Genomic DNA, 26865 nt, shown 5'->3' with positions numbered 1-26865 from the left:
ATTCTCGCAGCATTATTTACTTACTTGCAGACCTTACCCTGCATTTCGTTACTCATGAGAAATGGTATCTTGAATTTATTGCACTCGTATGAGTGTTTCACTTTGTTTTTTAGGAAACGTATTTGATATGATATGATTGAATATGTTCCAGAAATATTTAACTGAAATGGTTTTGCCAAGTTGTAAAATAACTTACATAAATAAATCTTTTGTTGTAAATCCGTTAATAAACTCAGTATTATAGATAATATATACATTAATATACATTATTAATATACATAATATATAAATTGATATACATAATATATACATTCTACATAAAAATATTCTTATTTACAGTAAATATATTAAGATAAGGTCATCTGTAGATCACTATTTCTTGTAAACGTATTTAATTCAATAATTTTTTTGAAATTCTTTTAACACTTTTATTATAATAAACCTGAATGAAATGAAACATTCCAGTTGTTTTTAGGAAATTATTGGCTTGGTTTAGAATAAATTGTACCGTAATTATTATAATAACTTTGATTTTTACTTTGCCTAAATTTTCACTAATTGAGTCGGCTAAAAATGTAATTCCAAAAATGATAATTGTGGTAAAGCTAAATTCTTGTCAGTTTAAGAACCTTCTAGAGCACACAACGTTTTATAGCCAAGAACATAAGCTATTATTGAACAATGGTTTAAAATAATTTGTTACACATGAAACTGGTCACTACTCGTCAAAACTAGGAGTACTTTTCTGAATATCCAACAAAACTTCCTTTTAGAAATGTCTCGAACCTATTGGCTGGTGAACTCAAGTTTATAAAAAAAGATTATGAGGATTTCATTTCAAACAATACAGTTTACGAAATTGTTTTAATGGAAAATGCTATTTTTGTACATAATATTTTCCTTATTATCTATAATTTGCTTAAAAACTTAAATAGAGTTTTACATTAATAGATATGAATTAAGAGGTAAGTTTTGATGCAATTTTTAATGAAGTAAACGTGTAAATTATTACTCAAGTCCCAGCTTTTTTTGAGTTGTATGTAAGACAGCAACATTTAGGGTATTTAATATAAAGAAAACTTGTTATGGAATGAAAATATAGCTTTTTATATTGCACATGTTGTGACAACTTCAAATACCTGTTACTCCAAAATGTTATTCATATTTAATATATTAGTATTTTTTTTATTTTATGGCAGTTTTAAAATATTTGTAGGATGGATGTGCCTGTCCAGCTAAGGCACACCCCAGTAGAACCTATGCTGAGACATAATATTCTCTAGTTAAATGAGTTTATTTAAATTTCTTTTTTGAAAGAATCTTCCTTAGTATTAACTAAATTAAACATAAGAAAATTATAGAAATACGTGTATTTGTCAGCAAAAAATAAGAATAATTCAGAACACCCAACCGTCTTCTGAAACCATATACGATGTATTAGCCTAGTTCTAGTTCCGTAACGTTTTAGAAAAGTAAAATCAAACAATACTAGTAAGACGAATAGTTCACCTTTTAACTCATTGCAAGTTTTTATTTGTACTACGTACGTATAATTGATCTTCGGGTACTGAAGGAATCCACAGAGTACAATTAATGGTGATTTATTCTTCTCATTTACATTATATGCATACACGTGTATGTGTGTGTGTGTGTGTTTTGTCTTCAGGCAAGAAGTTGATATAACACATTTATAATATTACTTTATAAAATCCCTTGTGACACTCTTATTAGAGATGTTTAACAAGCAGAACCGAATATGACATATTTACTAATAATTCACAATATTAAACCGAGTGCTTCTATGGGTCATGTTAAAATGTCAAAGATTTTACTCGGTTGGTAACAAATTTATTAGCTATTATCTCGTTGTTATGATGGTTATTTATAATACCAGTAAACGTTTTTCGCTAACACTCCAACCATGGAGTTATAGTTCAAATCATTAAAGTTAAAATAGAAGTTGTTGGTTGAAGTTGAAGTTGGTTGAGTTAAGGTGATATTACTCTTCATGCACAATTCCAAATCTGTGGATTGGTTCTTAGTAGTAATTCAAGGTTGTGTACTAGTGCAGGGTGTCACATTTAATGTTAACATTTCATATATTGTTACATACATCTGACTATATAAACCTATTGAATTTTTATATATTTTTACATGATTTTTTTTCAATTACAATAATTAATCAATTAAAAAATTCCAATAACTTGGTATCATTTGTTTTGTCATCAACACATATTTTTACATTTATTATAAATTATTAACATTTTCTCACTTTATGAAAGGCGGAAATAACATTTAAAAACATATAAGAAACAATTTAAGAAATGTACGTTGTATTACAAATCTTTGCTACTATCCTTAAGCATACTTACAGTATTCTTTCAATGTGTTAGTCCTGTATCCTAAACTGTTTATAAAATCAAAATAGTTTTCACTAAAACTATACAGGTAGACACACGGAAAAGAGTTTTGACTATATGGTTTTAAAAGCAAATATTGTTCTTATTTTTTTTTTTATTTCATTTTTGTATACCTATTTATGAAATATTTATCTCTCGTTATTCAAAAACTGGGTAATTAAAAGTGCAGAAATCGATGAACTTAAAATGAACAGTATTCAGTAGGCTATGCCTTTATAATTAAATACAATGCCTGATAATTATTAAAAAAAGGTTCACAACCTTATATATTTTTTCTAATTGAAAATATATATTTGATTTTCAAAACCTAAATAATAGATTGGAATAGATTTTGCCATTTTACGTGATGTATAAATTTCCTATTGTATAACTACGAAAAGGCTTGCCCTCTCAAACTTTTTTCGATATCACACATTTTACGGTGATTACGTAAAGTAAATGTAAATCAAATATCTTTAAGAAAATATACATAAGTACATGTATATATAAAGATCACAATTATAAGTTTTAAAGTTTATTTCATGTTTAATATTAATAACTAAAAAAATATGGAATATTGCTTTGGTTATACAAGTACTCATTAAATACTATAGTTATAATACGTGGGGCATTATAACGTAATAAATACAAATAATTGTATTAGAAACTAAAGACATGTCAATATAAACATTCCTGATAAATATATTCAGGTTAAAACTTGGATTTACTAAATAAAGAAGTACAAGAATGCGACATATCCTATATATCTCATGTAGTATCCCGTCATATTTGAAGTAAATTGAACCACATCTTTCAAGATATAAAGGTATTGAGTCTATTGCTCTTTCTGAGCAAAACATCTTGTCTTGTATCTGTCTTGTACTTACTCTTTGTAGAAGAGGGTAAGTTACATTATAATGGTATAACTGCAACAAATATTATGGTATAGGATGTATAACTATAATGTGTATATAAAAAACACTCACATTGTTATAGTTGTTAATAAATCTGACCTTTTATTGAAACTACAAAAATGAAAAGATCAAATTATAGATTCCTTATAACTAACTATAGAAACGAACTAACTGAACTGCCCTATAGAACTTACTCAAACTGATATAAGAGAGGTAAATAATTGTGTACAATCCAAGAAATCACAGGAATTGTGTAAACGTCTCACACACACACACACACATATTATTAATGCTAACAAAGATGGAGATACATAATGTAGGTTACATATATTTACAATCATAGTGAGGAAATTTAAGAGAGGGAAAATATAAATCTTAATGTAAAGCTTAAGTCTAAACAAACAGTTATCTCTTGGAAGCTTACTAGGATGAGCGTCCCACTTTTAACATCTACAAGGAATATTACCGTTTTTCTACTTATTCTCTAATTTATTAAAATGAGGACTTTATATAGATTAACTTTTGAAGATAATATGTTTATTATGATTATGTTTATACATTTAATCCTTTCAACTCAAATCATGCGGCGTAGAGATTTAATTACAAAATAGCGCCAATGGATATCGTACACAGTTTTGTATGTTATGATACACATAACTTACACACGCAGTTGGATTGATTCTGTTGGCAGGCCTGGCTAATATTTAATACCCAATCCGGTAAAGAGCCCACACTGCAATGTGACGTCATCAATAATAAATAAATCCATCACCACTGTCTCGCCGCAGAGCTGAATGTTATTTATTTCTGATCTGCTCATAGATTAGATATTTCTTTTTTTATTATTAACTCTGTGAAAAACTTTATATAATTTTAGTACTGCAGGGTATACTATTATATTTGAACCATCTATCTTACAATAAGACTTTATTCATAAAAACATAACGTTGTTTATTAAGTGTTGCTAATACTATCATAAGTTAAAATAAACTGAGCATTATTTTAATGAAAAGTATTGCAACTGTATTTATAGTATTGTTGCATAAAAAACCTAAATCGTTACCTAAGAACATAAATAGTAAATTAGTTAATGTGGCCTACAGAAAAACGTGTATTTACTAATCTTATATACAGTTTATAACATTTTTATATTGTGCTGTAATGTTTAAATTAAGAAACCGTTTGAACTTTAATAGTTACCCAATTTTACATCAAGAGTTATGCTACTTCAATTGCGTAGTCCCACCATAGTTTACAGTTTTTTTATTATTTGTTACAAGAGTTTACAATGAATATAATGTAATAACCTAAATTTTAAATCCAATTCCATCAAGCTTCGATTAACCAGCCAAGTTTGCTGATTATCTGGAATCCGGAAAACTCAATTGTAATCACAACTAACAGGAGTGTTCAGTTCGTTATGGTAATTGCATTAATCAAACTCTGCTGATAGTTACCTGAATTGAAATCGAGCTGATTGATTGTCGGCTTACGATAATCAAACAGTAAACATTGGTCAACTTTAATGAAGTACTTTTGATTTCGTAGGGACATTTATAGTGAATTAGTACTTTTTATGTAATTTCCTAATTTGAATGAAAAAAGAAATGTTCACTTTATTGCAATATCTATTAAATTTAGTAATATTAGCAATAATCTTTGATATTTATTTGTAAAATATTTTTATATAATATCACTGCTTACTTTATAAGATTTTTTAACTATAGTACAGGCGTTTTGTAAAGCAAACATATGCACACCACAGATATATTTATCACTGATAACGTGGTTGCTATAAGACCAATAAAAAATTCACTGATTCTCAGCAAAATATGTGTCATCATTAAATTAAGTTTGTAATATATGAATGAAGCTTCATGCAAAATTTCAGATCTACATGTCAGTTCGCTTTAGACGTATTTTGTGGAACTGAGCAGTCTGTTACACGATAGATGCGTGCAAAGCGCAGATAAGACCTTACAGAGTTATAAAATTTAAATATGTTTACTCTTAATCTTCAAAATATTTAACTTTAATAAACGATTAATTTTAGTAAAAAAACAATTGGCGTCTGTTTTGCCAAAAATTAGAAACATGAATAGTTTTATATCATCCTTTAAGTTACTTTCAAAAAACTAGGCGTTATATACAAAATATGTGTGAGACGCTTGTTAACAATTAGGGTATGTACTCACGATATATATATATTATTTATATTTTCTTTAACGTTTGAAAGTGACTAAGATTACACAGATCCATATAAGTCAAACATGCAAAACTCCAGTATTACTAGTTGTGTTCGAGTAGGAAAATGTTTATGTAAAAGAAGTTACTAACACATATAATAATTTAAGGATTTATTGATACATTACTATAATAACATTGAAAAATTATATATATTCTTACAAATAATTGTTTTATTTATTAAAAACAACATACAGGAATTTTACAAACAAGTAGGGTTGCGATATCAATCACAAATAAATCTAAATTATGCAGTAAGAAGTGTAGTGATTTATTCATTTCTTTAATGTTAGTTGTTAAAAAATATATAACTTTGTATAATAGTACTCAACATGTGCGTTATATGCTGCATGGTTTACAGAAAAGCAAGTATAATACGTACTCGTATATCTCTCTGGTACAAAACAGGGAAACATAACTGGTAGTTTCGTTCTGTAAGATCAATAGATCCAATACCGTTATATAATGACAGATATGATTCCATTTATGTTCAATGGATGCAGGAGGAGAGATATTATATAGGCATAATAATTCAAGGTTTAGTAAATACACGTGCGAAAAGTATTGTAAAAAGTGATGCATATCACTTGATAAACATATATTCACTAACTTTATACGGCGTATCATTGAAGTTCGGCGTATTCTTTTTTATCTGTTAATTAAAATAAACAAATCGCACCGTAATTTCAGTAATTACAACATTTACACATAAATACATAATTACAGCAAACATTAAAGACTCTTGGAGCAGTTACAACAATTTAAAACTAGTAGTTAGTAAACAAACATTTTGCAATATTATTTATCTTTTTATAACGAATAAACGTTTGGTTTCGAAAGGCCTCTTCCAAAGAAAGAAGTAATAGTGGAGAAGTTCTTGAAACTAAATACACACATTTCCTAAAAAAACACTTAAGAAAACAATACTGATTATTACTAAACCAAACAATACAAGATACTATAAATCTGCAAGTAGTGGCCAATCACTGACAACAAATGCGTTAGATATATACTGTATTTGAGAAAGAGATCAGACTGCAGATTATGCAATGTAGAGTTATTGAGTATTCTATCTCTGAACGACGGCTAATGTCGAAAAAATCCACTCGCCAACGCAAACTGTGTTCTGCTACATTTTTCCTTTTACTTTACCAATATTTGAGTTCCGGACCTTGGTGGAACAATCCTGGATCGAAAATATTTACGTATAAAAGAAACATAACGAAGCAAAGAATTGATCGCTGTGAGAATCTGTTTTACCCGGCAAAAAATTTGACACCATATTTTTTCATTGTCTCATATATCATAGAATATTTCTTAGCTTAAGCGTATAATTTGCTGATTACCATTATGAGCGAAGTATGGTATTAGTTATTGGCTGCCGTTTTATTTTTATTTAAATGTTAATTTTGGATACTTCTAAAAATCTAGAGTATTAAATTTTAAAGAATTTTTTGATTGATATAAAACACCACAGAGCGAATACCATCAAAATAGTACATTTATCATCGTATAAAAACAAACCGACGTGTATTTTCAAAAAGAATTTACTCAAAATTGTTGAATTCAAACTAACAAAAATTTCATTCTTTTTAAGAAAGTACACAAACCAAATTGATTACTTTATTTAACTGCTAACATGTTGCTACATCATATTATACTATATTAACCTGTAAATTATCTTGTACATGTTGATATTTTTTATTTATTTACTATTAAGAAAAGAATTTAGTTTGTTTTATTTAGAGCTGAATTCGATATATAGTGTAATAATGAATATAACAAATTCAACTCTATTTGCTTAATTGAAATTGATAATTTGCATTTATTGCTAATACTGTTTTTTCTAGATAGATATAGACATATGCAGTTTAAAAGAATGTCATAAAACAGTAGTTCTGGATTTTGCAGTAAATACATGGAAATATATAGCAAGATTAAGATAGTAAAAATATGCAATTTTCTCCTTCAAAATTTCTTGGTACCTTCCAACACAACTTAATACTTAGAAGCACACAAGTGGATTCTAAAATTTTAAATTTATTTAAACCCTTGAAATTTTGAGTTCACCTTAATTAGTATTTATTCAAGAGTTTTACGAATAGTGATTTCTGTTTGATAAATTGCAATCACATGTATCATTAAAATTGGCTGTTAATAAAAATGTGACAACGAAAACATCTTTAAGGGTTGCGATTATTTTAATGACACTTTTCGAATAAATTACCAAGAAGGATACTACTAAAATTAGAGATCCAAGTACAGTTTGGAGTTCGGCCAACTAGACGTGTTCCACATCCATGGTTACATCTTGATACGTTAACCCTTGTTTGTACCCTCTCAGCGGTTATCCCATTCGATTATTTTCAGTCAACATCAAAGCCCTTGAAATATGGTTTCAGCATAACCTACTTTTTTCGACCCAAATGTAAGCGTCAGATATATTATTGAATAGATCACAAACACAATTTACAGAAATATGTAACAAAATCTACCATGAATTTCTTAAACTAATTAATTACAATTAAAAATATAACACAAATTATATAATTGAATTATATCAGATTATCAGAATGGTTTAGTAATCCATCTATTAAGATATCCTACTTTGAAGATAAAATCATGAAGGGTTTGGTCTTACTTTTGTCTCTCGGTAACTATCCATGTCAGAAAAAATCTCTTTATGCATACTTATGCATTCATGCATACAATCTTGCTTGTATTTGCATCACTCTTTTACTGTGAAACCATACAGTTTGACATTGCAAGATAGGTTTAGCCCTCTACCACAATACTACTACCTCAGTGTCTGGAGCCCATTTCAAATTTTGGAGCCCCAGTTGATCAATTAGTCCAGTTTCATCTTCATATTATAACACGGAATATGGACGTTAGGATTCCTAAATTTTCTCGTTCATCCATCCTCATATGAAAAATTCAAATTACGTAAGACCTGGTGACATGGGTGGCCAATGTATAGAACCTCCACGAACGATCCATTTATTTGGAAACTGTTAATTCAAGTAGGTGGAAAAATATCTGAAAAATGTGCTTATGTGCCATAATGTTAAGTACACCTGGCGTTGCGTTACTAGAGGAATAACTTCAAACAATGTCGGTAATACTTCTTGAAGAAATTTAAAATATGAACGTTTTAAGCGTTCTTGAAAATTAAACGGTCCAATCAGCTGAACATGAATAATGACTCACCATACGTTAATGCTAAAACGCTGTTGGAAGTTACGTTCAATAGTTGCATGAGGGTTAACTTCGGCCCATGAATGTTGGTTTCGAAAATTGTGATACCAACACGAGTGAAATGTAGCTCATCAGTAAATAAAATATACTTAAAGAGTCGGCGATGAGAAACTAACCAAATGCAGTACTCTTAGCGATTGGAATTTTCTCCTGGATAGAATGCTGTTTTTTGTTTATGGTAGGGTTAGATCTTTATATTATTAAATTTTCTCCATACTCTACTTTGCATAATCTTAAAAAGTCTAGAAATACGTCTTGTGCTAATACCTGAACCATTTAATAGCAGCAGCAATGTTTTATTCTACAATAAAATCATGTTGGCAAGAGCGGTCATAATGGAATTTGGTGTTAGGAAGTGATCCTATTTCCGGTGACGTTAGAAATGTAGCACTAATTGTTCCAGCATCTGGATGAGGTAAGGGTAACGTTTTCTGTGTTCTCCAACAGAGGCCGTAGCACTGCCTTCACATACACCATAAATAAACCCCATAAATAAAGTATTCTTTACGTTTAAATAAGTGTGGCATTACTGCTCCAATAGTTTAATTACTACTAGTATAAATCAATATTTACACAGACTGAAACTCGGTTACTACAGACAGAACAAAACGCACATAGACTGTAACTCAGTTGTTACCTCTATCAAATATTTTAATCATACAATCATCGTTAAACAGCTGCTAATTTATCTGCCAAACTATGAAATTAAATTTCCCGTAACACATCATTCTGTGTTTTTAAATCAAGCCTTACATTATGTTAGCAGCACGAGAGTGCACTGCTAAAATTAATCTACTATATAAAATGGGTTTTCATTTAAAAATTAAAATTTACAATTTCTTGGTAGACACTTAATTTCTTAATGGGTAGTTAATATAGTTATCGTCAGTCTAATATTAAAGGGCGTGCTTTACTGTCATAGATTAAAATGCATTTAATCAAACATGTATTCGCTTTCTGTGTAATTTAATTATACAATTTAAAATAATATTTTCTTCAGTGTTTACTGAAAGTTTTAATCAATGTCTTGGTGAAGTAACAAGGCACTGTTGCCCAAGATGAAAGATTTTTTTCTCTCTCTATTTTCTACATTTTATACTGGTTATCTCAAATACTACTTAACTTACAGTTCTAGGACTTTTATTCAATTCATGAAATCAAAATTCGTAAGAAATTATTGAATTCGCCCCTTAATCTACCTTACCAGAATTTCAGGAAGACCTCTTTTTACATGGTGAGATGAGATCCGGGCAAAATATTTAACTAGCCATAACTATCTAACGAAGCATCTCCGGAGCCATGTTTATATAAACTTTTTCGTTAATTTTTACTTGTAGAATAAGCTCCTAGAGTGTCTTTGTATCCTAGTGGTTCACCCTGTATACTTAAAGAACAATGACAATAAACCTGCATAATAATTTATAACTACAGGTTAGACGAAATTTCAGACAGTTAGTAGGGACTAGAAGATAATAAGATATATAATAAATATCTCGGTTTAAAATTTAGTAAATCAAATATGAAATTTAATTCTAAAGTCCATTAAACCATAGAAGCTAAGAATTTATTTGGTTTAAGGATTGCGCCCAAGTCTTTCCAGCGGTACATTATGTCCAGAATATTGATTAGCATCTATCATTAAAATATTCTTTTTCACTTCCAAATTCCTTATGTAATGGATGTAATTATTTTTATCTATTTGTATACAACTAAGTCTTATTTAATTAATAATATTACAAATATATTCGTTTTATGTTATGTGTTGCTACATTACACACTTTTTGCTTTAATTTTGAACAAAGGATGATAAGTTACTATAAGTAAATTTATATTCATGAAGTTTTATCCAGCGATGTGAAATAAAATGGAATTGAAAATGACAAAAGAGAAACTTTCTAATTTCGTTGCGGAATCGATTGACGTATATCAAATTCAACGGCAATAATGTACTATTGCCAATAACGACATTCAAATGGGTTTCGAATAAAATACGATCGACTCACTCACATTAATCCCCTTTGTTCTCTAATCTGCATCGTCATTTCAATTCGAAATATCCAGTTAACTCGTAAATATTAGTGTTATTTAATTTCACACAATTAACGATGAAAATTTAACTACGAGTATGTTATATTGATTGAGTATAACAAAAAGTGCATTTTAATGTTTTATGTATAGACGAAACGATGACTTTTAAATATTCCCTGTGTGTTTGTTTGTGTAGAAAATGAGTTAATCAAATATATACATAAAAGCGTATTAAAGTCCATGTTTATATTACTTTATTTTTTGGTTTAATTTTATTTTCAATATTATATTATAGTACTAAGAAATCTCCAGACTTAATACAATGAATTTTTTAAACAAAAAGTGCGATTAAATGTTTTATGTAAAGACGAAAAAATAACTTTTAAATATTCCCTGTTTGTATGTTTATGTAGAAAATGAGTCAATCAAATAAATAAATAAATATATATATATATATATATATATATATATATATATATATATATATATATATATATATATATATATATATATACAAGCGTATAAAAGTTCATGTTTATATTACTTCATTTCTTAATTTTATTTTATTTGAATATTATAATATTATACTAAGAAATTTCCAGACTTAATATAGTGAATGTTCTAAACAGAAAGTGCGTTTTAATGTTTTATGTAAAACACACTTTCTATAGACGAAACAATGACTTTTAAATATTGCCTGTGTTTATTTTGTTGTAGAAAATTAGTAAATCAAATATATGAGTATATAAAAGCGTATATAATTTAATGTTTATATTACTTCATTTCTTAGTTTAATTTTATTTTGAATATCATATTATAATGCTAAGAAATTTCCAGACTTAATACAGTGAAGAATGTAAATGTTACTTTTTTGAAGCAAGGATTGTGTACCATGAGTCGAAATAACGTACAGATAACACATATAAACAATATTTTACTAATCTAGATTTTAAAAAATGTTGGAAAAATACCACTCGGAATTTTTTTTTATTTTAATAGCATTCCGATACAAATTGATATACTGTGTGTTTTTTTGTTTCTGATTTATGCAAAAGCTAAAATAAAAAACAGGAAGACAGGATTCTGTAGGATAGTGTCTTGAGCATAGACCGGGTCATATCTGTTTTGGTGCCTTTTAATTTCTTGTCCAAGGTCTGCAGGTTTACACCGTCGCCAGCGAGAAGAGGATCAGCCATCTGACCGAGTCTTTTCTTATCACATTCCCAGACGTTACCATCACTACTTCTTTTTAGTGTGTTCGTTTTAAGATATTTTTAGCGTCACTGCATCTGTATCCCCCGCGGCATCACCTATCATGCGCAATCTGTAGTTGTCAAACCTGTAATATTTGCTGTCCGTGTCCTTATAGGGTACTTCACTAGCAAGACGACGAAGAGTCAGAGCATCGGTCCAGAGTATAGCATCACCTATGTTGCTAATTCTGTTACCTTTAGCGTCCATCACATTTTTCTTTGATACAAGCGAAACGTCAGATACAGTCTTGAGGACTGCGCTATCCACATTATTTTTCAAGGTCTGCAAGTTTACAACGTCTAGACTCTGCTGCGCATCGGCCACGTTACATAACCGTTTGCCCTTGATATCGTAGTTTGCCGTCGACTGTGAGACTGAATACTTGTCCAGGCGGACCGCTTCTTACCGGCCTCGCCACCGGTGCGACCAAACTTGTCCACGCTCATTTCGAAACTGTACCTTACGGGGTTTTATCTATAAATTTATACCAGAGCTCTGTATCTGGCGTTACCACTACCGCTTATGAGTTTTAGCTCCCTCAGCTCTTCTACGATGTTAATAATCTCGTTTTTATATGCCCCGTATTACCGGCCTCAGCGGAGCTTACCAACACTCTTAGCCTCTCACACAATTCATTCGGGTCGTTATAGTACACAGGGTCAGGACGCGACAGGTCCTTGAATCCCTTACCAGTGTGTGTTTTGGGCAATAACTTTGAAATTACAAGGTCATATTTTGTGGAGTTGTTACGGTTTATGTTGCTTTTATAATTGTAACCTCTTTTGTGTGCCTGTGTCCGCTTCATTATATCCCTGTAAGCGTTCAAATCGTTTTCATCATACTCTTCCTTGAGTGGTGCACGTTTGAAGAGCAATTTATAAAGACCCTTTGTAGGCGTGTAGTGTACGTCATCTATGACTATACTGCCGTCATTATCGAAAGTTAACGGTTTGTTCCCGACCATTAGTGTACTGTTTTCGTAGCGTGGACCGTATATGGAATCAATCTTTCTATTGCTAGGAATGTCCTTCATTAGTGTCTTCATGTACTTGACATTCAACGCGTTCTGGAATGAATCTTTGACCCACCGTGAGGCCTCCAGCTGACCTTCGGCCGTGGAGAGGGCTGTGCTTACATCGGGTACCGCGGTTTACAGCACTTTATTGTGTACAGCTGATACTGTAGGAGAAGACATTACGGATGGAGAAAACTTGGTTGGTTCGTCTTTTATACCGTCCTCGTCATGCTCTTCTTTTGGTTCCCCTTTAATATCGGGGTCCTTGGTTTGCTTTCGCAGTTCCGAGAGGAGGGGTTTGTACTGTTTTTCCAGACGGACTTCGGAGGTTAGGTTCCCTTGTTTGAACTCCTTGTACTTTCGTTTAATAGCCGTTCTCAACTTTGATATCTCGGCCGTTAGCTGTTTCTCGTTTCCGCTCCATTTTTATCAATGATGACACCATCTGTCCGATTAACACTTATATCCACTCAATTTTCAAGGTAGTTCGACTTGTCTGAAGAACATTGCTCTTTTTTTGTTTTTACGAAGGAAGTGAATGATTTCACAAAGTGACGCTTCCGTACCCAGTTTCTTGAAGTATACCGATCTCGGTATCTGTACTCGTGCCCGTGATCTGAACACAAAGGTTCTCTTCCAGCCGTCCCTCCACTGGGGGATCTCGGCCACTGTATGTCGTTCTCCACAGTCTTATCCATAAACTCTTTTAACTGTGGCGATGGGTTTTCTCACTCTACCATGTATGAGAATTAGGTAAGAGTTGAGTAGCCAGAACTCACTCGGATTGGCTCCTGTGAACCGCCTCCACGCCTCAACCTGCTTACGGTCTGTAATGCTATACACCCCGTCCCGCAGACTTATTCCGAATCTGTCGCAATACATGGGCACCGTTTGGTAAAGCCGCCTTGAGAAATTCGGATGTAAAGAGGCTCTGACACAGATTGTTTACGCCTGCAAAACACTTTGTTCCCCTCGCCTCTCGGCAGTCCGTCAGGGACCGGGCCGTACGCTACGTTGTAGCTGATGTCACTGTATCACTTTGATGCCACTACGTGTCTGTAGATTGTAACAAGTTTCCTAATAGGTATAGTTCGCTCCGTGAGAATGATGCAATGTGAGGCGTGTGGGATTTTTACAACCGTACTCTAACATTTTTATACAGACTTGGGCAAAGTATATACCACCGTGCGCGTTTCTCAGCGGTACAAGCTTTCCGAATTAGTCTGGAAATGGTCTGAATCTGGACAAGAGGTTCTGTGATTCCCGCACAGTACACTTTAACATGTCTTCGTAATACACAACTAGTTCAAATGGTACACCTTTCTCTGGGCTCTTTTTCAAAAAATTCTATCCAAATATCGCGGTTATAAAAGCGTTCGCTGGACGAAATCATTAACAGAATTACAGGAGGAATGGTTGCACTGTACTGTCCCTTGGCGTTTGTGTCTCCAACACCTTCTATTGAAAAGGAAACCGTGTGGTGGTCGTCTGCTACAGTAATTACCGCAAAATTTTGTCTTGTCTGGGTAGTACCATGTACACAGATTTGAATTGACTTTGTGGAGTCTCTGGTTCGAGAACCCTCTAATGTCGTTACAAGTGTAGATCCTCACCATTATAGATCTTGAACAAAACTGTCGAGACCTACGCGGTACCTTCCATTATCAAAGTCATCGTCCTTGCTTATGACTATAAACCCGTGTCTGTCCTTCCAACCCATACTGCACAACTGCTTGAATTTTTCCAGATCTATGTCGGTATTTACGTGATCGCTATAGGCGTAACGCAGGTTTATGTCGTCTTGTTTGAACAGTATTATAAAGTTGGCATTGTCCCTGATAAGCTGTTTAGGTATGTGGGTGTACGTTTGCCCGAGATAAAACGTGTCTATGTTCTTGTGTCTGCCCATAGTTAAGTAGTTACGGATGTTATCGTGTTTTTTCGCAAGCTATATCGTCAAAAACCATAACAGAGTTCTCTCTGGCCTCGTCCGTCGTAATGACCTGCGAGTTATCATCAAAGGCGAAATATCCGACTTCTTTCGTCATTACCTTTGACAGTAGTTGTTACTTTGGCTTGATACAGAGATTTTGAAAATACGTACACATTCTCGAACCTTAATCCGTTCGGATCTACAAGTAGATTCAATAGTACGTTTGTTTTGCCACAGTTCGAGGGGCCTACAATCAGGCTCCTTATAGTGTCGGGTAGGAGCGGACCGTTTTTGTTTTTGCGGCCTAATCCGCTACCTATAAACTCGTCCATATTGCAGACATTAAACATTATACCTTGCTTTACGACCTTCATTTTGGTAATGGAGTTTCCAAGGCACTGCGTCACCTTTTATATTTTACTGTGTTTGGGCGAATAATGCCTTTGGAGTTTACCCAGCTATCGTGGGTATGGTCAAAGCCACGCCACCGCACCAAGGCCTTGGGGCCTTTCCGCCTAAGAACTTTATCGACGAGATAGACGTTTCCTGTTGCGGTTCTTTTCAGTTCCTGCTCATAGAAACCGCCTTGCAAAATGTTGCCTCGTATATCTTGTAAAATATATGTTACAGGTTTTGTAGGTTTTATTGCAAAGATTGTAAAAGTCTCGTTTGACCAATTGGGTAAATAACCCTTTTTGAAAACTCCTTTGTGTCTGCTTATTCCTAACCCGATCGTTTACATTGTATTTAGGTTTTGTCGGCTTGATGGGTCTACTTTTGTTTATTCGATCGAGAATTTGTTTTACATGTTTCTGTCTAACGTCTTTTGGTTTCATGCCGGTCGTCCTGTGTACGGTAGTGTTGTACTCATTAACTATAATAGGTAGGATACTTAACCATTCGTAGCTACCGCGTGCCGTAAACCTTTTATACATTTTTTCTTTAAAGGGTTCTGTTTAGACGTTCTACAATGGAACTTTTCAAATGTGATTGGGTGGAGTACAGGTTAATGTTGTGTTTCCGTATGAGTTTGTTAACGTGGATGTTGTACCACTCTTTACCTTGGTCCGTTTGTAAGTTTTTCATCTTATGTTTAGCTAGTATGGGCCCTAGTGCGGCTGTGACCTCTGCACCGGTTTTGTTTTTTATGGGGATGGCGAATGCGAATTTTGTGAAACAGTTGAGCATCGTTTAATATATACTTGTACCCTTTGTTCGCTCTTGCATGCGGAATCATCTCTACAAGATCGGCCTGATAGAGATCGTTAAGTCCTTTCAGCGTGACCTTGCGTCTAGGACAATTTCGTCTAGCCGGCTTGTGCAGTTCTCTCGCTATAGCGTCCATGTTGGGAAGTGAATCCTTAGGTGGTAATACAAGTGTATTTATAAATGTCTAAGTGGTGTGTGGTTTTGGAAACATCTACGTCAGGCACGCGAGTGTCCGACGCCCAGGTTAAACATTATTGGGTTTGGAAGTCCGTCCAGAAGTGACTGGTTGACACTCCTTGACCCAATAATGCCCCCATCCCTTATTCTTAGAAATTACACATACATTCACGGTCTCAGGGACTTATGGGGTTTAGTCCGCCCGAAAGAAGACCACATTCGTACCGAACCGGTTCGAGGGCCTAGTCTTTTTTCATCTCCATGCCCAAGTCCGAACCCCTTACTGAGCTCCCACATTCATACATACCCATTTGCACAGGGACGGTTGGAAAGAAGGGTAATGAAGACGGACTGGAAGTGTGCAGGACGAGGATTGGAAGGATGGGTGTTTACAACTTGGCGATTTTTGGTTGTTCGGACGCCGAGCAGGACCCTTTTCGTTTGAGGTGCTTTTTGAATTCTACCTCCCAGGCTAGGAGATAGTCTACCTCGTTCACCACACCTTCCCAGTATTTCTCTTTCTATAGCATCGTGTAGACGGGCCTCTTCCATTTGTTCATAGTGCAGTATCCATTTTTTCTTCGTCACGCGGTTGAGCCTCGCCAAAAATTGAGAAACCTATACTGGCTATCCCACAATGTCCCTGCGCTCACTGGCAAGAGTTTTAGGGATTTCGCGCATAGGGTCCACGCTGTAAGCGGAAATACCCCAGAGAGTTTCTAATAAATCTCACTCATCGCCCTATAACAGCGCTCACAGTCGTTACACCCGTTTTTTGGCATGAATGTGGTATAACATGAATCCGTCGTCACAACTTATTTACCAGATCCTGCATTCGTCCGGTGATCGGGTAGAAGCCATCTCTGCAGGCGACCGCACTGAGAGCGAGAGTGGACTGGATGTAGGAAATGGTTGGAGCTATACTGAATACCTCCCAGGATGTAGGCTTGTGAGGTCACATGACCGGTCATGTGATCTCCACCTCCACTTGGACGCTGAGCTCCCGTGCTCTGAAACACAGTTATTTACAATGTTTGACCTCACTTCTAACGATTCTGCAAGTGATTGTAAAATTGTCTAAGCTCCTGGCATGGGCAGACCCGCCGCCACAGCAGCCATCCATCTCTGCCTGGACATGGAGTCGGGCTCACCGTCAGCTGGAGCAGGATGCACGGCGCGAGCGGCGACTTTCTTTTTGGGAGGTCACGTCGACGTAACCGCTCGCGCAGCCAGCGCCAGGTAGTGGAGTACGACTTCACCGTTTCTGAGTTGTGGAAGCCCCTACCTGACCCCTGTGTCATTTCCGCCGCCCTGGCTCCCGTAGGACGAGGTCCCTACTCTCCAAGCCCTGGCCGCCCTTCAGCTATGCAGAAGATTCGAGAGTAGAGAGGGGTTGCTTCGGCATTTTGAAGAGTCGGGACCTTGCGGCTTGCTACCGATCCTCAAGGGTGTGTGGGACGAAGTCAGGTAAGTCTTTGCTATATGTCCCTAGATTGTGTTAGTTTTTTGTTTTTTTAAAGCCAAAAGGTAAAGTGTCATAGGGTCCTTCGAGCCATCTTTTGGGTCCTGTAATTTTAAATAATTTGTGCTCCTCCACTGTAACAATGTTCTTTTCTTTAGTACGTCTTATTCTGTTTTCAACTATCTCCAAGCTTACATTGGTCTCACTCAGCACCATTTCTTTTAATTTGGAAAAGTTTAAATGTTTGGCTAGTTTTTTAATTTTAGAGTAGGGCCTTTTTATTTTACAAACTTCAACTAAGTGCGTTTTTTATTTGTTGACCAGACAAGATAGGCGTAAGTCTTGGGGCCGCCTGAAACAAATTCAACGATGTGAGAGCCGGGGCCATAGTCAACCAGTTCATCGGTCATCTCGCCCAAGTAATCCCCTGTGGGGACCTTTGTTACATACCTTCCCTTTGTAACGTAGAGGACACTGTCTGTGTCGTAGTAGAGAACCTGGTCCTCCAGAGCTTCCAGATGTTCGTACAGCTTGAGTCTTGCTTGGGAGGTGGTGTAGGCGGCTAGTACGAACGTTAACTGTTCTCAGGGATTCCCCGACTTCGTCAATATGTTGCCCAATTAACAAGTAGTACATTTTCATTTATTTCTTGTAACGTGTTTACTTGGACCCCCGGACTTGTAAGTTAATTTGTACAGATCGCCTGGTTCTCTAAAATTGATGTCTTTGTTTGATTCTCTCTTTGGCCGAATTTACCCCAGAACGAATTTAACACTAATTTAGCTAGGGAGCGGAGACCCCCGTTCTTCTCAATTTTTGGTCGGTTCCAGGTGAATACCTTCGTGTTCGTGGTAACTATGAGTGTACTTGGCCTTGTCTTCTTCAGTTAGGGCACCAGGAGGGTAACCTGATGCCTCTTGTTTTATTTTTAAAAATTTGTTTTATGAAGTCTGTGAATAGGCCCCCTGTCTCGTATCTTGCCACCTCGTACTCCCAGAGCTCGTACATTTTCTACAATTTCATACCCCTTTTTCCACAGCCTTTCGGATTTCATTCATTGTCCATGTCCCTGTCAATGCTCTTTTCTCGATGTTGTGATTACACTCTGTGTTGGACATTTCTTGACCACACGTGCGGCAAAGGAGAAACATTAATTTGTTGTTCATACGTGCTGGAAGGACGGGATGATATAAATTTAGAGGAGGCAGAACTTTACACTTGAGGAGGCCTTCGGCCTTCAAGCCTCTTTCTCTACACTCCTTGTCCCCTTACACAGATTTTTGGGTGCCCCCGAGGATACATTCCCACGTTTACAGACGTACGGGTAGAGTGAGCAGATGTCCACGTACTGGATAGTTTCCCCGTCCTCGCACTTGTGATATGATTTTGGCAATTTCCTGTCCTTCCCCCGAAGAAGGCATCTCTGGGATTAAGTGGGAATGTGTTTAGAATAGGGAGTGAATTTAGATGGTCCAATTTTTTGTTCTTTCTTTAGTTTTTGAAACTGATACTCCCACATTTCAACTACTTTATACCCTGCATTCTCAAGTCGAGAAATTTTGGATTTGGTTCTCTCGAACCTTAAGTGCAGAGTATCGGAAGCGTAATCTGTAAGGGGCTCTTCCCTTTTAAAAGGAAAACATTTAGGACACCCGTGAAAGTAACAGCCCTGGAACTCGTATACACCGCTCTCCGTCGAACCCATCGGCTTTTATCCCCTCAATTTTGATTTCTCTCCCCCGCCCCGCGTGCTGAATTTGAACACCACGCTTTTCTTCCTCCCAAGACAGCCACTGTAAAGCGATAGACGATTGGTAGTCGACCATGCGGTATCCGTTCTTAGGGATCAGGACCGATGGTGTTTGGTTTTAGGAAGTTGCGTCTGAAAGCCAGATTGCAAGCGCTTGCAATGGTAACGGCTTCCATGAAGGGGTCAACATTGCACTCTTTCAAGAAAATGTCTCTGAATTTAATGCACGCCTGCGCTAGTATGTCTACATCTGAAATACAGTACTCGACCAACTCTTTTTGAAAATGAAAAACTACATTGTTAGCGACTTGCTCGTTATACCAATTTTCAAAATCTTTGTAAGACTTTTTCGAACATGGTTTTCAGGGCTGTAGTAGTACTCATTGGATGGTAATAGGGCCCACATAATTTTGGTTTGCCAATGTGTTGAAGAGGTGAGGGAAGTTAGCCCTTCTTCTTCTCCGGGGGAAGGTCAAAGACTTTTGGGTACTGCAGAGAGGGCCATGGGGAAATAGTTTAGCGAATCAATAAATCGCACATTGTCTAACTCCATAAGTATGACTTTAGTGCCTCGCATGATCAGTTTCCGGGGTGAATTTGGTTTGTTCGAGAATGTAACTTTAGCAAAAACTGGAAATCGAAACCTTGCCATTATGGGCCATTACGTTTTTGAATTTTTTTTCTCTCACCCATTACATAATCCATAAAATGGTTGATCGGGTCTTGTCTAAAGTCCCCTGGTGCGGTTGTTGCAATTTCCCCCATCAATGCATTTCCAACAAAATTGCTGCGATACACAGAGATTGACTTTATGGATTTTTTGAATTTTCGGTGAACACATTGGAGTCTGGCTCGCTATTGTCTGTTTTTATAGCCTAGTCTGCATAAATTAATTGGTTTTCAGATTTTTTTTTTTAGAAAACTGTTAAATATTATGTACAAGATATTATATTTTCTTGAAAGTTCTATCTTTCCTCTTTAAATTAATATCTAAAACTATATTCGTATAAAAATCTAATTATTTTTTTTTTAATTTCAAAACTTACATTTTTTGAAAGAAAAATAAAAACTCCCGCATGTTTTGTGTTACTTGAAAAACTAACTTTTGAATAAATAAAACAAGTAATTTCAATTTTTTTAAACGCATTTATTATATACATATTTACAAATAATTATTTTAACTGCCAAAAAAATTTCAAATGCTAAAAAAATGATTGTTGTCGTAGACAGACTGACGACGCGCCAGGCCACGTCTTTGGATAAACAAAAGCCTCAAGCGGGTATGACGTAGTAGCGCGCTAGCGGAATTTTTCTGAACTAACCATTAAAGCTGGCTTTCTAATGCAGCAGACGGCCACTCGAATATCACTCGAGCAACTCCGTATATCAATCGGCAAAACTGTGCTCGAGTCACGCTCGAGCGCCGGCCGAGGGTTTAAACAATGGCGCTCCGCGTCTGGCTCGAGCGTAGACTTGAATTTCATCTTGGCGGGTCTCAAGATCGAAGAAAATGAACAGAAAGGTCTTTAGTTTTGGTTTGTTTGTGTCAACCCGCATGTAACATTGATGATTTGGCGGCATATAATCGTTACAGGTTTTGCACAACACTTCACCGCACACGTGTTTTGACTTACGCTTTTTGAAACATACGAGTTTTTGGCAGTCTTTACATTTCTTTACTGACTTGCAACACTCACCCTTGTGGGCTGCGAAGCAAATTTGGTTTTTGAATTTGATGTTACAATTTGGACAAACTATTCCTCCATGCTCCTCTTTACATGGCGGAGATACAGTCTGGACACGCAGGGCAGATATTGGAACACCTTTGTTCACCTTAATGGTCATAAGGGGTATGGCAGGGCTCGCAGAAGTAGGTGCATACAAAAGCCGCAGTGAGAGATGTAATCACGTTGTAGTGTCCATCGTGATAAAGCAGGTTGATTTTGTATGTTGTTACCATACTCAGCCTGAGCATCAGAGTTGTTACCATTAAAGTACACAACCCGGCCTTTGTTTCCATAACTGTAGACTGTAATGTTGTAATTTTTCAGGTGGTCTTGGAATTTTGAAAGTTCGGGGATCCTCGCTCCCTGCTCTGAAATTTGGACACCGCTTTGGTCATCAGTTTTTGGGCTCTACAAGTTTGTCTCTTACCCTTATTTTGCCTTATTGCTTTGGACTGAGGGTCTTTTTTAGCGTAGGCTTTGGCCACAACCAACGCACGCGGTAAACATAGGTTGTCCGCTATTATTAATAACTACGATACCCTTACGGGACTTACACTCTTCGTTAAAAGTATTGTACAAGCCAGGTCTCACTCTACCCGTTCCTACTAGAATATTTACTCTAGTGCATTCTACTTGGAATGTATCGCTGGAGGTGAGGGCTTTCGGCATTGCTCTGGGCGATCCCGCCGAATATGGTCCACAACACTTCACTGTCCAGCTCACTGGCGGGTCGGATTGCTACGTACCCCGGCTCTTTGAATTTTAAATTTAGGGACCTTAGAGTGAAACCGAGTTTGGTCTGTGCCTTCGGTATCGCCTTCATTCGCTCCACGATTTCGGCGAACCCCCGTCTTACCCAGTCGAGTTCCGTAACCCCTTCAGGGACAGAATTAAATTTAAAGGTCACTTTGGTACCACGGACTCGAAACCTTGTAACGTAGGTCTCGTCGGTACACACTACATGTACGGGCTCCATCTCTGTATATAACTGTATAAGTATAGTAACTGTATAACTGTAGTAACTGTATAAGTATAGTATAGTATAGTGTTAGGAATACTTAGTACTACCTAATTAGTGGGTTAGTCGGTTAGATTTCGAGACTATCGACTATTACTTGGATGTGTTGCTGTGGTGTGCTGCAATCTAGCGCGCCTCTGCCACAACTGACTGGAAGGGAATAATTTCGGTCTCTTATAAAGCCCCAGTCACAAGGATCCAGGATATGGCAACGCCCGCAGTGACCCTGGGCGGACGGGGTAATCTTGCCAAGCGGAACCGGACCAGGATGCTGCGTTGATTGCGGCTTTGATTAACGACTGTGTTTCCCGGACGTGGTGACCCTGGGCGGGCGGCATTCCCAGACAGACGGCATTCCCAGACGGGAGGTGCGGTTGACCTTCGCGCGATGTGGTGCGCTCGAGCCGGACGCGGTTGCTTTACTGATTAATGTGTTTTGTTTCAGGTGGCTACGGGTACAGCTGACGGCGGACTCTTGTAGTGCAGTTTACTCTTATAGTTTAGTGTTATTTAAAGATAAACAAGTTTTTTTGCTATGTAAGTATGTGGTTTTTCAAAGTTCCCGCCAATTTTTTTTGGTTCCTGCCAATTTTTTTGAGGTTAGGGATTTTTTCTAGCGCATGAGGGTGGGGGGGGGTGGGGGGGGGGGGGGGTGGGGGGGGGGGGGGGTGGGGGGGGGGGGGGGTGGGGGGGGGGGGGGGTGGGGGGGGGGGGGGGTGGGGGGGGGGTTTTTTAATTTAAGTTTTAATCAAAAGGTATAAACCAATGTAGCTTTAAAAACGCTACACAAATATTAATTGTTATTATATAAATATTATATACGTGGTTATAATTTAATTTGATAGATACTTTTGAATTAATTATTTTAAATTCAATTTGAATTAAGCTTCCGTTGAATAACTATTGTTATGTAGACGGTTTATTCGCTAACGAGATTCTGCATAATTCAATTATAAGAAAGTGCCTGGAATAATCGTTCTAGTAATTGAATTGATTAAACTTTGTGGAGAATTTGCTGAGAGCTAATTGAATTAGAGTCTACAATCATCGATAAAAGTAGGTCAGTACATTACACTACATTAATGAAGTACATGTGGCCGTAAACAAACCGCGTTTAACAATTTGCTTTGTTGTTTACCTAAACAAGTAGGATCAAGTACACTATGATGCATAAATCATCACTTGCGACAGGGGCAAACCAAAGTAGTACAGTCATGGACAAAAATATTTGTCAAAAAATAAGAAGTTGAGAAAATAAGCGGTGTTATTACCTAGTCTGTGTTTGCAGAACGCACGCACCCCCCCTGTATTTCATATCAGGAATTTTGAATTCATAATTATAGCTTAAATCAAGCAATCATGCTTAAACCAGATCTTTTCATGTTTCATAGTAGTTAGTAAGTTAATCTTCGAGAAAATGAAAAACCTAGTCTGGTATCTCAGTGTACAGTATTCTACTACCTCGATTCAATTTGCATACATTTCAATGTCCCTAATGATTTAGATTTTAATCCATCAAAATATATTCTGCCAAATTTTGTACAAAATGGTTCACAGCAATATTATAAGCACTTCAATTGAGAGCAATATTGTGTATTTGTAGAATTTAGCAGCTTTGGTTTTTTAAAGTTACCTCTTTTATAATTTTTGGTGGATAATCGTTCTTTGGAAAGGTACAGATATTTTTAGATTGATTAATAAACTTTACGCGTCTGCAAAGTTCACTTGGGTTTCGTAAAAGTACAATAATCTTGGTATGTGGACGTCACTCTGAAGGATATAGACAAGTAACTTCCAAGTTTGGGTCTGAGGCTGCTACATTTTTGGGACAATTTTGCAGTGTTTCTATAGTTCCGCAATATATAGCTTTATAGTATTGATTTCCTTGTTGATTCGCACGCCTCGTAAATATGCTTCGGCTGATACAAGAGAAACATGGAACATGTTGCTATGCCTGGATACTATCTCTTCTTATGCATGTGCTAACGAGGTTTAGAATTGTACAAGCAGGTGGTTTTTTTTTTCCTTATGAGAAGATGCTACAACATTGTACTTCGACCTAGAAGGACCTTTGCGCTGCTTCCGGAGTTACAGGATATTCTGGACGGATATGGTTGGGGGTAGGGGCCATCTCCTTCAAAGACCCATGAGGAAGGACCTTTTTGGCATAATCTCATATATGACGATATCACCTCGTAGGCAGGGGAGGCCAGGTCTGAACTAGCATCTTAAGTCAAAGTGGGCAGTGGTGGCACGTCTTTATGTCTATGCTATCAAACTGCCCTTAACACTACCAGCCATATGCCCTATGAATTCGCAGTGTCGTCTAGTGGTAGGGCATGGACTAGCAAGATTACGCACTGAGTAGCATCAGATATAGCTATAGCCACGTTTTATTACTGAATAAATAAAATTTTCTGTCATTTGTGCAATGCGTTGCAAATGAATATTTTGTCTTGTGGAAATTATAGTTAGTTACTGGAGAACCACAAACATTTCTGTTTTCATTTAAGACGTTTCTAAAATTCCGAAGAAAGACGATCAATTTGAAATGTTGTAATAACATTACCGTTATTGTAATGTTTGGTCCTGAAACTATTCGTATCTCGAAATTCAAATATGTTTTCGTAAGAACCTCTGAACTTCAGATATGTTGTCTACTCTTCTCCAATTATACATCTTAATTAACTGAATGTTAAATATTGTGAAACTTTCTCTACATGTATTAATTGATATGAAGCATATAGTACTATGACATTGTGATATAGTGTTTGTTGTATCATTAACTCTACTTAATACTAATGTGCGTTGTTTTTTGTACTAAAATAACACAACAAAAATTACAATGGATATGTTACCATATGAAACTGTTTTGACGTGACAAACGTCTTAAATTTAGGTTGCGGCTCGGAGTCACTCATGAAAAAGTGTAACGCCCGGTAACGTTACGATGCCTGTCCAGTGGGTCCGCCCGCACGGGATAAAGCAGATAACTGTGGGTCCGCCCGCACGGGATAAAGCAGATAACTATGTTTATTCGTGAAAATGTGGAGTGCTTAGATTCGTCATTTACAACAACTACAACAATAAAGGTAAATAATTGTACACTGATATTTCATTATCGTAAACTATGATTGATTGATTGATTAATTGTTAGATTGACACAAAAGTTGAGAAACTGTGTTTATAGGTTATGTCATACTATTGACAAATGTTGATTAGTTTTAAGTAAAATTATTAGTTTAAATCACTCTGCAATCAATCGTAATTCAGTCGATTGAGAAGAAAACAGCGCGTATTGCTAGTCAAACATTTAAAACAACAAATTATAACCTCTAACCTGTCATAACAGTGCGACCAAACAAACGAACCAAACCGACCAATCACCACGCGCGGAGTTAGAATTTAACTGTGTTTAGCAAGAATTTCAAATTCCAATTTTAGTAAATATTTTATTCAAATTTACCATTTACAATAACAAATTTTAATAAATTTCAAATTATGTACAATGTTTTAGTAAACAAAATATATTTCTATAGTTAAAATTTGTGTTGAAATTCTTATTTTTCATTCAATTCCTTGTTCCTATTGTGCAATTTAATAATATTCATATCAATAAATATTCTACCGAGAAAAAGGACGTTGTCACGTAAAATCTTCGCCCGTAAAACCGACTTTACAGGCAACCATAATTTTTTTATGTACTACAATAACACAACAAAAAATAACAATGGATATGTTACCATTTGCGTTGTTTTTTGTACTAAAATAACACGACAAAAATAACAATGGATATGTTACCATTTGTTTACAGTTAACCTGGATAAAACAAGTGATCTATAACATTATATGTTTTGCCTTTGTAAATTAATAAAGAATAGTGTATATGAATAAACGACAGTAAACATTCTGGCTGAGTGATTTTATCACTTTTATGCTTTTGTGTTTATACAAAATATGGGAATACGATACACCATAAGTTATGGGTTCACTGAGGTGAAATGGAAAATTTCCGGTCTATAGGTCATTTCAATATCGAAATATACAACGATAGACAATCCTACTGAAAAAAAAAAATAATTTACATGTCCTGCCAAAAAAAAAACACTGCGTCACTCTACTGAGTGATAGACTTCAACGGTGCTCAGTAACATTCCATAGTTTGGCATTCTTGTCTATGTAAAAATGAAGTTTTATGAAAAGTTTGAAGTCTACAGATGTAATATGTCTTGACATATCTTACTACATGATTCACAACTTTGTTCATTCAATTGGGTTTAGTATCAGTGTTTAAATAATAAAAGTCTACGCACCATGCAATATGTAAACCCCTGTCTGTTATAATACGTTCTTCTTTCCAGCAAACTACTTTTTCATCTTTACTAAAAACTAGTTTAGTGATACCTGTATTCAAATGAGGGGATAGTACGTCTCTTGACTGTTACCGACCAATTACACAAATGTCAAATCTAAGTAA

The sequence above is a fragment of the Homalodisca vitripennis genome, chromosome 8, assembly GCF_021130785.1.
Source record: "Homalodisca vitripennis isolate AUS2020 chromosome 8, UT_GWSS_2.1, whole genome shotgun sequence".
NCBI lineage: Eukaryota > Metazoa > Arthropoda > Insecta > Hemiptera > Cicadellidae > Homalodisca > Homalodisca vitripennis.
Note: the sequence above shows the minus strand (reverse complement) of the source record.